The 15,501-nt window shown below is 33.8% G+C and overlaps 1 protein-coding gene across 1 annotated transcript in view; it reads right to left on the bottom strand.

The window, feature by feature from the left end:
* LOC123669652 (long-chain-fatty-acid--CoA ligase 4) overlaps positions 1–14,878 on the bottom strand; it is a 60,559-nt gene extending 45,681 nt beyond the window's left edge. The window contains exon 1 of the mRNA XM_045603248.1: positions 14,746–14,878. The gene's annotated coding sequence lies outside the window, so the exon portion shown is untranslated. The remainder of the gene's footprint in view (positions 1–14,745) is intronic.
* Positions 14,879–15,501: the final 623 nt, after the last annotated feature.

The following is a 15,501-nucleotide window of genomic DNA, read 5'->3' as shown; positions in this document are numbered from 1 at the left end:
TTCTGGTGTAGTGACACGAGAAGTCTTAACACCAGCGGTTTTTTTCACTTCACACTTCAGCCTATCGCAGTCCACTGCTGGACATAGGCCTCCCCAAGTTCGCACCAAACATCTCGGGATGTTTGGCGCAATCCTCATCCAGCCACCACTGGCAATTCTTAAGTAGATCGTCGGTCCAGCGTGCCGGAGGGCTTCCCACAAGGCGTTTACCAACACCAGCGGTTGCGGGCTCGAATTCCGTTTGGGGGCAGGTATTTGTATTCCTACAAATATTTGTTTTTGTTCTGGGTGTATGTCCCTGCTGGTAACTCCACTTAAAGCCATCGTTCGCTGTTATTATCATAGACTTTAGTATACTGATAGTTATTCGTAATAAAAACATTATCCGCTAATTCGCACTGAACCGGCTCAGTTAAATCTACGTAACCAAGAGAGAAGAAATATGACATCTTTGTCTAGCAGTGGAACGGATTGATTGATTCACTCATTCATTCATTGATATATCATTCGCGGTTACGCACCTATAGTTAATGAAGACTATTTATGTACGTTACACGAATTTAATTTAAAAAGTAAAAATATTTTTAGTAGTAACATTACAACAACTTTAGATTAGATAAGTCGAACGTGTCTTTTTAGTTTATTATATAATTAACAAAAACATTAAACATATAAATGGAAAACATTACTCAACATTCAAACGTACTTCAGACTAAAAATAATGAGTAATTAAGCAAAAAAAAAATATTCGAGTGTAATTAAAAACAATGAGCGAGACGCGGGCGAGGTCGCGATGTTAATTTCGTTACAGAAGCGACACTCGTCGCCACCGTACTCGTATTCCTCATTTAGTCGAGCGAATTTGAAGAAATATGCAAAACCGACATACCTATGTATCTATATACTTACATAAAAGTAAACCCTATTTCCTTTAGTCACGTGGTAAATTAAGAACGACTGATGATCTTGTTTATAATTTTTTAAATGTTCTCCAACATCTGCACCATCTCAGGACTTGAGATTTAGTTTCTAAAGTAGCAATTTTTATTACCAAACACGTACCTACATCACGGGACAAACACGAACCGGAAAGCCATTGAAACATAATTTATTTAAACAAGGGCTAAAACAATAAATAAATAAATAACGAATTAAAATAAAAAAAATATCAATAAATCATATTTACTAAACACGACTATAAAACTTTCTGGGTTATGGTATTCGCATGTATAATAAAATCCTGCAAACGATTTTCCAATTGTTCCAACATAAATTTAAAGTTTGTTTTAAAAACAAATCAATAGCGAAGGCTTATTATGCGGTGCATTACACAAATGATAAAGATATATGTGGAGTTAATGACGCTGTATTCCATGCGAGATATTACCAATTTTATATTATAACACAGTTTACATATTTTGTCAAAAGAGTAACTGCGTAGTTTCATGCCGATTTCTCTCTACAGAATCTACGTTCCGAATCAGTGGTAGATTCACTTTAAAAAAAAATAACTATCACTTATAAAATTTTATTTTCGATTCGAAAATGCTTTTGAAATCTATTTCAATAAAGTTATTTTGATTTTTCAAACGAGAACAACTCTGATCGCATGACACAAACAATGCGGTACGAAGTCCGACGGATCAATTCTCGCTGAGCGATCGCAGAGCCGCGCACGGTGGCGACGGGTGACTGGGAGCGGGATTTGATCTTGAAACGACAACACGGACTTCGGACCCGGACCGCTACTACTCTATTGATAAACACTGTCATTCAGAACGTATTGTGTCACTGAAATACGAATCTAGCAGAGATATTCGCTTTAGCGGTTACGTTGATACCTTAGAGTCTGTTTCTCGTGCTACTGATAAAAATGACGTATAACGGCATACCGTGTATGAACACCATAGGTGTAATGTGGTTACATTGTGTATTATCAAAATTATTTAGTTTTGTGAAATATTTACGTGAAAAAAACATTATTAAATAGATCGGAATAAAACTTTCCTTACCAAAATTTGTTTGCAAAAGCCAGTGCTTCTGAAAATCGTTTAGCTTTAATTTACATTACGTGTAAAGTTATTTCCCCGTATTTAGACTTATCTATAAAACAATCAATATTTAAAACATAATTTAAAAATTTCGTTATACATTTATCGATCGAGGAAACTAAAACATTACAAAATAATCTAAGACGCATTTGTGTGCACGTGATAAATTCGAGATCGGATATTTTAATCGGAGGTTTTTGTTTCGTTTACACAAAAATTGAGACGCACAATCACCTGTTGTTGTTTTCGTAATAATTAGATTGAATTAGCTTTATTTATATAGAAAATTTTCCAGAATGGTGTCATAGCTAAATTATTGTACAGAATATTGTATTGAAGGGTATGGAGATTATATGACATATATCTAAGAAATAAACGCCTCACTCTCAACAGCCCTCATTAAGATACGAAACATGTATGGTGGTTCGCAAGCATACACAAACAAACGCCCAGAGCACGACAAATATCTGTATGACTTCTTCAAAAACTTGTCTTGAGAGCTAGCACAACAGTCTGTTGTTGTGACCACTGCACGAACCCAGTACCTATATTCCAAAAACGATTCGTATCACTTACGAATTATTCAATTTAAAACACGACCCATTTGTAATTTGAACGGTGCGTAAGCTGAACGAATCGTTTACTGAATATAGGAACTGGGCTGGAACCTGGTATAAGTAATTTGTCACACACAGGAAAACTATAATAACGTATGATCTTGAAAATTATTATAAAAAAAAACTTAAAAGTATCCAATTTTAATAATGATGTTTTGCTTTCAATGACATCGCGAGCATTCCTCTGTTATACGCCTGACTGGCTCGGTTCCAAAGTCGTTTTCCATTTCCGTGTTGTAATTCACTTGATGTAATCTTTATTTTGTTTCTGTTTCATAACACACAAACACGCACGAACACAAAGAAAGGCAATGTGTACAGAAAGTTCTAGTTTTAGCAATTGTATTTTTTCTAGCATTAGGACAGTACATAAGCGTATCGGTCCATATGATGGTAAGCGGTTACCTGCGATGAAGGACCTTTTTTTTTGAAGCTGAGAAATGCCTTTACGCACAAACCTAAGACGACATTGACAGTCCCACACTCGCACACTCGTCAGTCGACCCCGACCCCGACCGTCCCCGACTCCCAACACGTCGGAACGTGCCAGGCTACCCACTAACACCCAGCGAGGAGATTCTAAGGGTATTTTATTTTATATAAGCGTTTATCATTGGACTATTTAAACAGGTATCTTCTACTCGATTATAATGTAAAAAATGTTTCGCGCTTATCTCTATGATGAATATGTTCGTCAATATTTGGTTTAAATCTGTCAATGTACTTGTAACATGATAGCGGGATAAGTCACCTTTTTTCTATTTCTGGCGCAGTTTCGTCAAAATTGTGTTCTTAAAGGTTTTGTAAAAGTCAATTTTTTATTTCCTTGGTACCTGCAGTTTTAGAGCTCATTTCAACCTATCGCAGTCCACTTCTGGATATAGACCTCCACAAGTTCGCGCCAAAAATGGCGTAAACTCATGAGTGTAGCCGATAGTCACCAGTTTTAGAGCATTATCACTAAAACCTTAAATAAGACACTATGAAACAAAGAATTAAAGACACCCAAATGACAACCAATTAAAACACACAACATACACAAAGACAAAACCAGAGACACCACATACATAAACAAAGACAAAAGTATAAACCAACAATTATGTCATAATTATATTCAATATAAAAGCAGCTCAGAATGAACTTTAGTTACAATTTGAATGGACTTTAAAGTCAACGCAGTCACATTATTTCATACAAATGGACCAAAGCGATTAAAAAACGATTAAACGTTGGACTTCGGCGCAAACGTGGTAAGTAGGACGGTCGACAGTCGCCCGCCTTCTTTAATAACTGATAAATATTATATTAATGTAAATAATATATTATTAAGAACGTTTTTACATTAAATGTCAATTAATTTTATAACAACGAAAAATATTAGGACGAAAAGTAAAGTAAGATGTAATCTCTAAGTAAATAGACATCTTTTTCACGTGTGCTTTCGACGTTCGGCTGCATCATCGCTTACCAATGTATCGTCGCGGTGCAGATCACAGCTTAAAATTAAAAATATGAATAAGAAAGTGTTCATATCTAAACGCGAAAATATATAACCTAATTTTATAAACAAGACACAGGTTAATAGGTATCTTCAAGTCACTTGCACCACCTTAACCACAACTTACTTTCTTTTTGTAGTTAGAAAAAAAAATGCACCACATGCAACTGTAGTCATATTTCCCCATGAATGCCATACAAACTGTTTTTCTACAAGCTGTACCCATATAGGTTATTGGTATCTATATTAATATTATATCTATTCTGTGTGGTTACGGCATCAAAGAATATAGCCACCCCCTCTCTTCCCGTGGGTGTCGTAAGAGGCGACTAAGGGATAACAAGGTTCCACTACTACCTTGGAACTTAAAAAGCCAACCGATGGCGGGATAACCACCCAACTGCTGGCTTTGAAATACACAGGCCAAAGACGGGCAAGCAGGGTCTTCGGTGCGACAAAGCCAGCCCTGCGGTCACCAACTCGCCTGCCCAGCGTGGTGACTATGGGCAAAACACATGAGTTCACGCCATTTTTGGCGTGAACTTGTGGAGACCTATGTCCAGTAGTGGACTGCGTAAGGCTGCTGTGATGATGATGATGATGATTATACTAATATAATATAGTTGAAAAGTTTGTTTAAACGCGCTAATCTCAGACACTACTGGTTCTAATTATCAATATTCTCTTTGTGTTGGATAGTCCATTTACCGAGAAAGGCTATTATTTTTTCTCAAATTAGTGAATGTAAGACGCTGGGCACAGCTTGTAATTGTATAATTCGTATTCAATCAATCAATCAAATTCAATTCAAATTACCGAAATAATCAAGTCGAGACGGCTAGTAGCATTTAATAGTCAATGTTCTTGGAATTATTTAGACCATGTGTTACAAAATCTATAAATCGATACCAATGGCGTAGAACTGAAGACTGTAGAGTAAGTTATATTGTTCGACATAATTCTCACCACAATTGGATACGTGAAACTTTGGATGAATATTTATAACTTGATTACGACACGAGATTGAACGGATCTCCGTGTATTCATCCTGGAAAAACGTGCTAGCGATCCCGCGGGACAGATTTGTTATTATTTCTGTATAGTGGCGGAAGGGCAAGGGGCAGAGAATGGCACAGGTTTTTTATTCCTAAAAAATACAGAGTCCTTTTACGATAGCATTAGATATAGGATAATATAAATTCCACTATAAAGATTGTAGGCAAGAACTGATATGGTCAAAATACGTTTTTTTTTTTTTAGTATTTATCATCATAAGTAATACCGTAACAATTTACTTTATTTTACAATAATTATGAGATAATATATGAAAAACCAAATATATGCTCGCGCAATCCCTTCTACTACCTATCCTTGACTATGGCGATGTATGCTATCTGGATGTGACAGAGGAGCTGCTTAGAAAGTTGGAGCGACTTCAGAATCTCGCAGTACGCTTCATTTTTGGCTTGCGAAAGTTTGATCGTATTTCTCACTTCCGTGCTCAGATCAAATGGCTCCCTATTCGCCTTCGCCGTGATATGCATATCCTATCTACTCTCTTTAATATCCTACGTGATCCAAACTCTCCTTCTTATCTTCGATCCCGTTTTCACTTCCTACCCTCTCCTAATCGTTCCAGGCACCCTGGCATTACAACAAAGCTGGATGTACCAAAGTGCAATACAAAATTCAAACTTAATTCATTTACGGTACGCGCCTCTATACTGTGGAACAAACTCCCAGAAAGTATCCAAAAAAGTCCTTCCCTTGTCTCCTTCAAACGAAAATTAAAGGAGCACTTTATTTCTCAAGTCAATTTACAATCATAAGTATATAATTACCTTTCTATTATGTTATGTATTTGTATGTATTTATGTGTGTATGTATGTATGTGTGTATGTATATATATATATATATATATATGTATATGTATGTATGTATAAATGTAAGGTATGTATATATATGTATGATATGTCTGTGTGTATGTATTTATACTTATAAGTTTGTAATACATTACAGTTATTCAACTATTTTCTCAATATTGTTATTTCTTGCACCGTGTCCCCCGCTATATGACACTCTCTCTCATGACCATTGGTTGACTGGAAGAGATCTCTTCTAGGGATAAGTCCACCTTTGCCATCAACTATATATGTAATTTTCTGTATATTCTATTCTTAAGTGCAATAAAGTATATATATAAATGGACCGACGATCTACGTAAGATTGCCGGTGTAGGCTGGATGAGGATTGCTGAAGACCGGGATGTGTGGCGCGAACTTGGGAAGTGATGATGATGATGATATGAAAATTATTTTATGTTTTCAGAATGACTCGGAGGGTAGATAAAGAATTGACTCCGTGGTAAGAGGCATCATTTAGAAAAAAAAATAAGTACTTTACTTGTCACTTAATTTGTGCACTTTATTTTATTTTAAATTAGCCTTCGTATTATATACTAATAAATAAATAAATAAATATTTTATAAGAAGCTTAATACTTGTGTTACAGGAAACATGCGACAGTTAGAACTATTTTTTTAATATACATATAAGTATTACACTCAGACTTAGGCGGGAATCGAACACGCAACCCGCAGAACAGAAAGCAGGGCCACTACAAACTGCGCCAACGGGCTAGTCCTATAATAATTATCATAAATAATAAATAATTGTCATATTACGATGCTCTTTAAAAAATAAATAAAGTTTCGTTTTACAACAAGTCGAATTATTTTCATTCTGTTTGTAACTTCGTCCATGATTTCCGTGAGGGCGTTATTTAATAAAGCAATTAAAATAATAATTTTCTTTAAAATATGGATTTACTGTATCAGGAAATAATTTAAATAATAATATCGTTCTTACATTGGGATATGTGCTGTAATGATCACCTAACATAGCCACCGCCCATAAGTAAACGCAGCAACACGTACAGATACACTTTATTTTTTGAACAGAAAATAGTAATTTAGGAAAAATAGGATTGTTAGGTCATATTTATACATTTAGATTTATCACTTTCGATAGTGCCAAAATAGCACACAAAGGTCATAAAAATGTATTGGGTTGTTGTTTACCAGCTTTCTTATACATCGCCTCCTTTATTTGACTAGCCATTATGATGAATCCAATTCTTATCCAATGTTTAACACGTTGAACGCCGTATATAGGGGACATCAGTTGGGCCTCACTTGTTTAGTCCATGGGCCAGTTTAAGTCTTTATTTACAAAATTCAAATGATAAGTTTTTATTGTACTACCATACCCATTCTTAAAGATCTTACTTATTTTTCTTTACACCATATGACATATTTTTCTAAGTTTTTTTTTTTAAGTTGACTCTAGCTCAGGGTCATATGGCCCCATGGCCGAAACAGAAAAACTAAAAAACAAGGCGGCGTTTAACGTGTTAAGATTTAATGTACACTGAGATATCAATGTATTTCGTTGTGTACATTTAGGTGTAAACCAACCCGACTAGAAATTAAATGAATAAACAAAATTACATCTATCAAAAACACCACACGTGAACGACGTCACAACATTGCTCATTAGTGTTATAAATAAAACGTTGTTAATAAATAACAAGTCTATAATTCTCGCCATTCTCCTCATCACGACCTCGGGTTATCAGTTATGGATTCGATAACCTCTGAGATACCTCTGCGCTTAGGGGACTAAGCGACGTTCTGACATCCGCTGATCCTAATAATGTTTCGTCTAACTTGTTTCGCGTAAACAGAGACATTAAAAGATAACAATAAACATTAAAATAATACAATACTCTTTATTGTACACTATCAGAGAAAAAAAATTACACCGAAAAAGAAAATATAGACATGTACAAAAGGCGGTCTTATCGCTAAAAGAGCGATCTCTTCCAGACAACCTCTAGCATGAAAAGGACATGACTAAAGAATTAGACGGCATGGAGGTGTACATACATAATATATACATATAATACGTAAATATAGTGATTTGGATTTTGGTCTTAAGTAACCAAGGTTCTCCCCCCTGTCTTCGTAGACGACGAGTTCACTGTTCTTGGAGGCCATTAGGCAACCGTACCCATCTGATACGTCGCCTTTATCATAGCCGACTCTCATCGAATCCACACTGATTCTTCCGGGGATTCCCCCGGGGATCTCGCTCATCCGCTGTAGCCACAAGCTGGACTGCGCGTAGGCGGACGTCTCTCTCCATTCGAAGAGTGCGATCTCTTTGTTTTTTAACCAACACACATGAGTTCACGCCATTTTAGGCGCAAACTTATGGAGGCCTATGTCTAACAGTGGCAAATCGGTTCATAAACGACGAAGTTATACGCGAAGACATAAAAGAAAAATATATAGGTATACGGTCGAATTGAGAAACCTAATCTTTTTTTTGAAGTCGATTAAAAAGAAGAAGGCCTAATGTATGGATGTGGGATCACCAATTAATCCAAAGTGAGTAAATATTATTATCTGAGTTATTCTATTGGAATTGTTTATCAAACTTCAAACGCGTTTTTCTCAAAACTACTTTTTTTGAGGTGGTTGACACGATATCTCAAGTTCTACTTCACCAATTCCTTGGAAATTTGATAAAAAAATTCTTTTATACATCTCTCTAACGCTCCTGCCTCGGATTTTGGGAAATTTTAACTTTAAGTATTTTTAAAAAATTCGATAAGGTCAAAAAAGGGGTAATAAAAGTTTTTTTTAAGTCGACGCCATTTTGTGAATTTGTTTTCTTTTTTCTTTAGCAGAGGTCAATACTATAACGACATCCTTACTAATATTTTTTTTTATTCGTTTGTTTTAGATAACTACAAGGTTTGGAATCATGTCAATCAAAGAGCATCGTTTTTTTTTGTAACCCCCATTCCACCGGCCTGTAATTCGACGATTTTTTGTTTTTTGATTTTTTTTTATACTTTAAATATTAATAATAATCATTTAAATAAATGTATGGTAAAAATGTTTTTTATCTTCTTAATTTTTGTTTGAAAAATGCCTAAAATTTAATCGTCTAGACCAGAATACCCCCTTAATATTATAAAGCTTCGTAATAATATCCAAAGTAATATTTAGGAATCATATAAATATTTTAAGTCTCGAATGCAATGTGAATATTAAATTCTTGACCTATTCGATGATAAAATATTAATTAGATAATTTGTAAGTAAATAAATTGAAAAATTGTAATTTATAAAATCCAGTTTATGAAGATCGATATACTCGTAACAAACCTGACCTTTCAGGTCACAATCGACTTACTCGTATCGTAGGTAAATGAGAATTATTCTGAGAGTAACTTAATGTTTACCTTCTACTGGAATACTTAAAATACATACAATTGATCTTTTCTATCAATTGTAAATATTTTTTATCTCGATCATTACGTAAGTGGAAACGCTATTCTGGAATATATGTAGAATAAAATTAATTCGGGTAACAAAGTATGAGATTTAATATTTATTTTTTCAACTACATACATGTGTTTTATATATATACCACCATAAATAATATCACCAAATTTTTAGACACACGGCTATACATTTTCCAGTAGACAATTTATTATAACAAATTAACTAAGAAGAGAACGGAAGCCCCTGCGTACCGGAAGTCTTGAAAGTGATTTATTCAATTATTTATCTCGTAACAGGTATCGTCGCTCCATTAAATTATATTGCCTATTTTGCGCTCATTGGACTTTCCTATCGATACTAAAAATTTTATTTCCTTAAGAAATGTTTATTTTCGTAAATAAAACCCTCCAACCCACCTTCTAGGCAATGAATTTTTTAAATTTTTGTATAATCCTGGCAATATATTAAATGATATTGCAACAACCTTGTTTTCAATCCAGTTCAATGTCTTAAAATTTAATAATAACGTACTTATTGTAATTAAACGAAGGACCTTAAAGTTGAAAAGTAATAATAATGGATTTTTTTAAACTGAGAATAAAAAAATTATTTATGAAAAGCAGTAGTGATTTAAATGTAGTTTTTAATGAAACTTATATTTTTAAACTCGACGGTTACTTAAATTTAACTAAATCATAATGGCTTTATTCAAATAGGCTTCAAGAGCACCTTCGAATCTTCATTTTACAAATTAAAATTTTAATTATTAAGCTAACATCGATTCGTAATAATTCTGCTTTGAAGAATCGACAGGAAACTCCGCAGTAACTCTTTTAAAAAACTATTTATATAAACTTTGTTAATAACAAAAACAATAATTTGTTTTTAAAGTTTTAATTTGTAAAATGACGATTCGAAAGTGCTCTTGGAGCGTACTTGAATAAAGCTATTTTTGATTTTGATACAAAATTGGTAATATCTTGTACGAATAACAGCTCAATATATATAATTACAGCGAAATTTTCAACTTATGTGTAATTTTCAAATATATACATATTTTTGTACTTACAATATACAATATGTATTTAAAAAGATAAAAACCATTGATGAGACATTTGGAGCCGTTTATTTTCGTATTTCGATCTTTTCTGGAAGATGCATTATTTCGGCGATGTTGCAGACGCAAAACGAGACAACGCCTAGCGCCTCACGAAACAACTCAAACAATAATAATCGCGGTAAACCACATTTAAATGAAACTATTAATAATTTAATAGTGATCGTAAGAGTTTATTTTTTGAAAGATTTTGTTTTTAATTTATTTATTCATTTTTTATGGCAACAAACAGTAAATAATAAATTTTATACCTAGCACATATTTAAAAATTATTAACAAAACAGTTTCCAATGATAAAGTACGTGGCGTAGAGATACGTCTTTCGAAACCAAGAAAAAATTTAAATTCAATAATTGAGATTACAGAGTGTGAAATTATTCAAATTACCGATTAACATTAAAAATATAAATACACAACAATTTACAAAATTCTATTCAGTGAGGTATGTCTAAGAATAAAATGTAACAGATTGTAACTTTAAACATATTTTCTGAAAGATTTGAAATATTGAAGATTGAAAAGTTTAAATTTAAATAACACTTAAAGCGTCAGTTACCCAAGATAGTTAATAATGTAAAGCTTCGAAAATAAAATTCGCATGACATTAGCGGATGTTATTGACCCCGACACACGTGAATCATGTTTTATATGACCATGCGAACAGCTATGGAAGGGACCGTCCCGCTCTAAGCTGTCACCCATTGCAGATTCTCCTGATTAGAATTTACTTTCCGAATCGGTGGTAGCTTTACTTTTGAACAATAATTAAAAGTTTAATGTAATTAAAAGTAAAATGACTATTGGTTCAAATTTAAATAATTGTGTTTGCTCGCAAACGAAAAAAAAAACCGACTTCAATTACATCGACAAGTAATACAACGTAGATCGACGAAAAAATAGTCAAGTAACTACGCGTTATTAAAGATTACTCAAAAAGTAGTTATCAGATCTCGATGAAATTTATATGTGACCACATGATAAACATCAGCTTTAGATTAAATTAAAAATTATCAAAATCGGTACACCCAGTAAAAAGTTATTACGAATTTTCGAGAGTTTCCCTCGATTCCCCTGGGATCCCATCATCAGATCCTAGTTTCCTAGTCTAAACTAGGGATATTCCCTTTCCAACAAAAAAAGAATTATCAAAATCGGTATATCCAGTAGAAAGTTATGCGGCATAATACAACGTAGGTCGACGAAAAAAGCGTCAAGTAAAAACACATTATTAGATATAACTCGCAAAGTAGTTGTTAGATCTCAAATAAATTTAAATGGGACCAATTGGCACACACCACCTTTCGATTAAAACAAAATTTGTCGAAAGCGGTCCACACGGGCAAAAGTTCTGATGTAACATACATAAAAAAAAAAAAAAAAAATACAGTCGAATTGAGAACCTCCTCCTTTTTTGGAAGTCGGTTAAAAAATATATCGGAAAAACCGAGGAAGTCCACAGGCTATATAAATATTTTAGTGCGTTTTTCCTCAAATTAACCTGAACGAAACCGCTAGAGCTACTTAACTGTTAGTTTATTGTATACACGCCATTAATTGTTTAACGATGTTTAGCGATTATATTTTTTACTAGCTGTGCCCGCGACTTCTTCCGCGTGGAATTTAACGAAAAAGTTATTGTTCAGTCACAGAGTTATATATTAATAAATTTCTAAAACAAAAGTAGCGTAAGTTACACCTTACTACAGCAGTTACCTGCCAGTGAAAGTCCCGTCAAAATCGGTCCAGCCGTTTCATAGATTGGCCGGAACAAACAGACAGACAAAAATTGTAAAAAATGTTATTTTGATGTATGTACCGTGTATACATTTACATGCATTTAGTAAAAAGAGGTTATTTTAATACTACAAACAGACACTCCAATTTTATTTACTTGTATAAATTTTGGCGGGTAGGCACGAGTGTCAAGATTTATTTTTAATTATAATTTTTTATACACATTGTATGTGCAAAAGTTAAGTAGAACAGTGTAAGTTATTTGAACGTTAACACAATATGAACGCCAGGACAAAATAAAATGGTCACACCATCTTATGGTATAGTTTTAACATCGTCGTCTATTCGCGTTTACTTTTTTGCGTTTTAAGTGTGACGCTTGAACCTTGAATTTTTTACGTAAAACTAAAGTAAACAAAACAAAGCTTACGAGATTTTAGATTTAGTGAAGATTGTTCAAGTTGTTTTCAAAATATAATTGTTATTGCTTTGTTTTTGTTTGTGACAGCGTGCTGTTTTAAAGCTTAATTTGTAGATGAGTCATCAAATTGACTCAGAATCTGGAGAAGGCCAACTGGGGAAGTACTTCGACCTTACAGAAGATCACAGCTAAATAATACTGCTTTTAAGCAGTGTTGTGTTCCTGTTGGTGAGAAAAGCGACCAGAGCTGTTAGGGGGGGGTCGGAGGTACGAGTAGGTTTAGCAACGCGCTTACGATGCTTTTGGTGTTGCAGGCGTCTATAAACTACGGTAATCGCTTTATATCAGGTGAACCGTACTCTTATTTGCCGACCTTGTTGTATAAAAAAAAAAAAATAGTAACCGTAAATGTGGATGTCTAGTCTATTTAACGTTTCTGTAAATAATTCAATTATTGACGGTTTTATATTTGTTTTTCAATACCGTACAGAGGAGCCAAATATGTTTATATTCAATGTATTTCTTATGTACTTCGTCTTCAATACTTTCTTCTTTTATACAATAATTATCTGTGTCTTGAGATCTCACACATGTTAATTTCAGAAAAAAAAATTTGCCTACAGCCTCCCGCGAGAATAGAACTATCGAATATAGAATAATCTAATATATAAAATTCTCGTGTCATGGTGTTAAACATTGAACTCCTCCGAAACGGCTCCACCGATTTTAATAAAATTTTGTGGGCATATCGGGTAGGTCTGAGAATCGGCCAACATCTATTTTTCATACCCCTAAGTTATAAGGGGGGGGGGGGGATTAAGCGGGTTAATAAGATATATGGCAAAGCAACGTTTGCGGGGTCAGCTAGTATTAATATAGATAAGTAGAACAATGCGCATCCCAGTAATAAATACTTAAGTAAATTCTTATTAAATTATTCTCCTTAATGAATAGTCATAAAAAAATAAGTGAAGCAAAATAACGCATAAATATTAATTTGAAATTATTAAACTAAATAGTGCATAATAGGAAATAAAAATAATAAAAAAGTTTAAAACAGTTAAACTATGAAATGAGAATATAAAGCAGACCATTTAATGCCAATAAAAAAATTATTAAAATAATATTTTATTACAATTTTATGGTTCCGTAGAAATCGTGAACACTAATATTATTCTATACTATATAAATAAAACCGCTATAATGCCGAAAAGAAGAAAATTAAGATATTTTATTTTTCCTCGTCTTTACCTCAATCATAAACATTTTAAACATCGTACGGAACTCTATGGGTCGTCTGTATATTTATAGTCAACTCGCGCTTGACGAGTATTATTAATATATCATTATCCACCATTGACAATAAAGTATAATCTTTATATAAAAATATATATACAACAAAACACATTATATTATCTTGTATATCTAGAAATAAAAAACACAAAAAACGTGTTTAAGTCGACCAATCAAATTACAACGCAACTAGCATTCGCAAGGAAACCGATCCCACGGGAACCGTATACTTTTACGGTATAAAAAGTATCCTTGTTCTATTCTAGACTACAGATATGTACCATTTCATCTAGATCCGTTCTGAAATTGAACGATTGAATAACAAGCATCTAAATTCTCGCATATACAATAGGTTTTGTCTACTAGAGAGAGGTTTTTGGACACAATTTGTAAACAAATTCAGAGATAGAGTATGTACTGTAACTGACCGTAAAGTGTACCATACAAATCATATATAAATAAAATTGGAGTCTGTTTGTAATATTAAAATAGCCACTTTTATTAAATGCATATGGATTTATACACGGAACATATACCAAAATAACATTTTTTTTTTACAATTTTTCTGTGTCTGTCTGTCTGTTTGTTTCGGCTAATCTCTGAAATGGCTATACACTATAAAAATTAAAAAGCACATGTTTATTTATAACACGACTTACCTAAACAAATAAAAATAATTCAATGATCACTATATCACAGCCACTTAGTAGAAAATAAAAATAATACGAAAATAATAATTGAGAAATATCACAAAGCACGTGCGTCACGCGCGACGCACGATCGGAAACTGAGTTCGAGATCAACGCCAGATGCCAGTTCCCGCTCGTGACCGTGATCCGCGCAGGGCTGTCACGCGCCACATCACGATACACGTACTTTCTTGAAGTTTGGGTTGCCACACGAGCTTTGCCACTAAACATCTACTTGATATTATACTTTCTTAGTTCTAGGGTTGTCGCACAAGTTACGAAACATTTTCTTTCTTGGCGGTAGAGCTGAATAGAGACACGTCACGATATTGCCTAGGAGCTACCACACGCCAAGAGACACGTATTGAGTCTAGGGTAACAAAGTTGCTACTTGCTATTGCACTTTCTTAGGTCTAAGGTTGTCACACGAGACATTTCACGATATTATAATTTCTTAGGTCTCGAGTTATCACGTCTCACGTCATAAAAAAAGTATTTTCTTAGTTTTAGGGTTTTCGCACGAGCCATATCACTAAATGCCTATTTGGTATATGGCTATTACATGTCTATGGCTATTACATGGCACGAAACATTTTCTTTCTTGGCGTGAGGTCTGTCATGAGACACGATATAATAGTACACTTTCTTAGGTCTAGGGTTATCACGCGACAGGAAATACGTACTTCCTTAGATCTAGGGCTGTCGCACGCCACGGCACGCAATTCG

This window comes from Melitaea cinxia, chromosome 3, assembly GCF_905220565.1.
Source record: "Melitaea cinxia chromosome 3, ilMelCinx1.1, whole genome shotgun sequence".
NCBI lineage: Eukaryota > Metazoa > Arthropoda > Insecta > Lepidoptera > Nymphalidae > Melitaea > Melitaea cinxia.
Note: the sequence above shows the minus strand (reverse complement) of the source record. Positions and strands in the feature narration are given on the sequence as shown.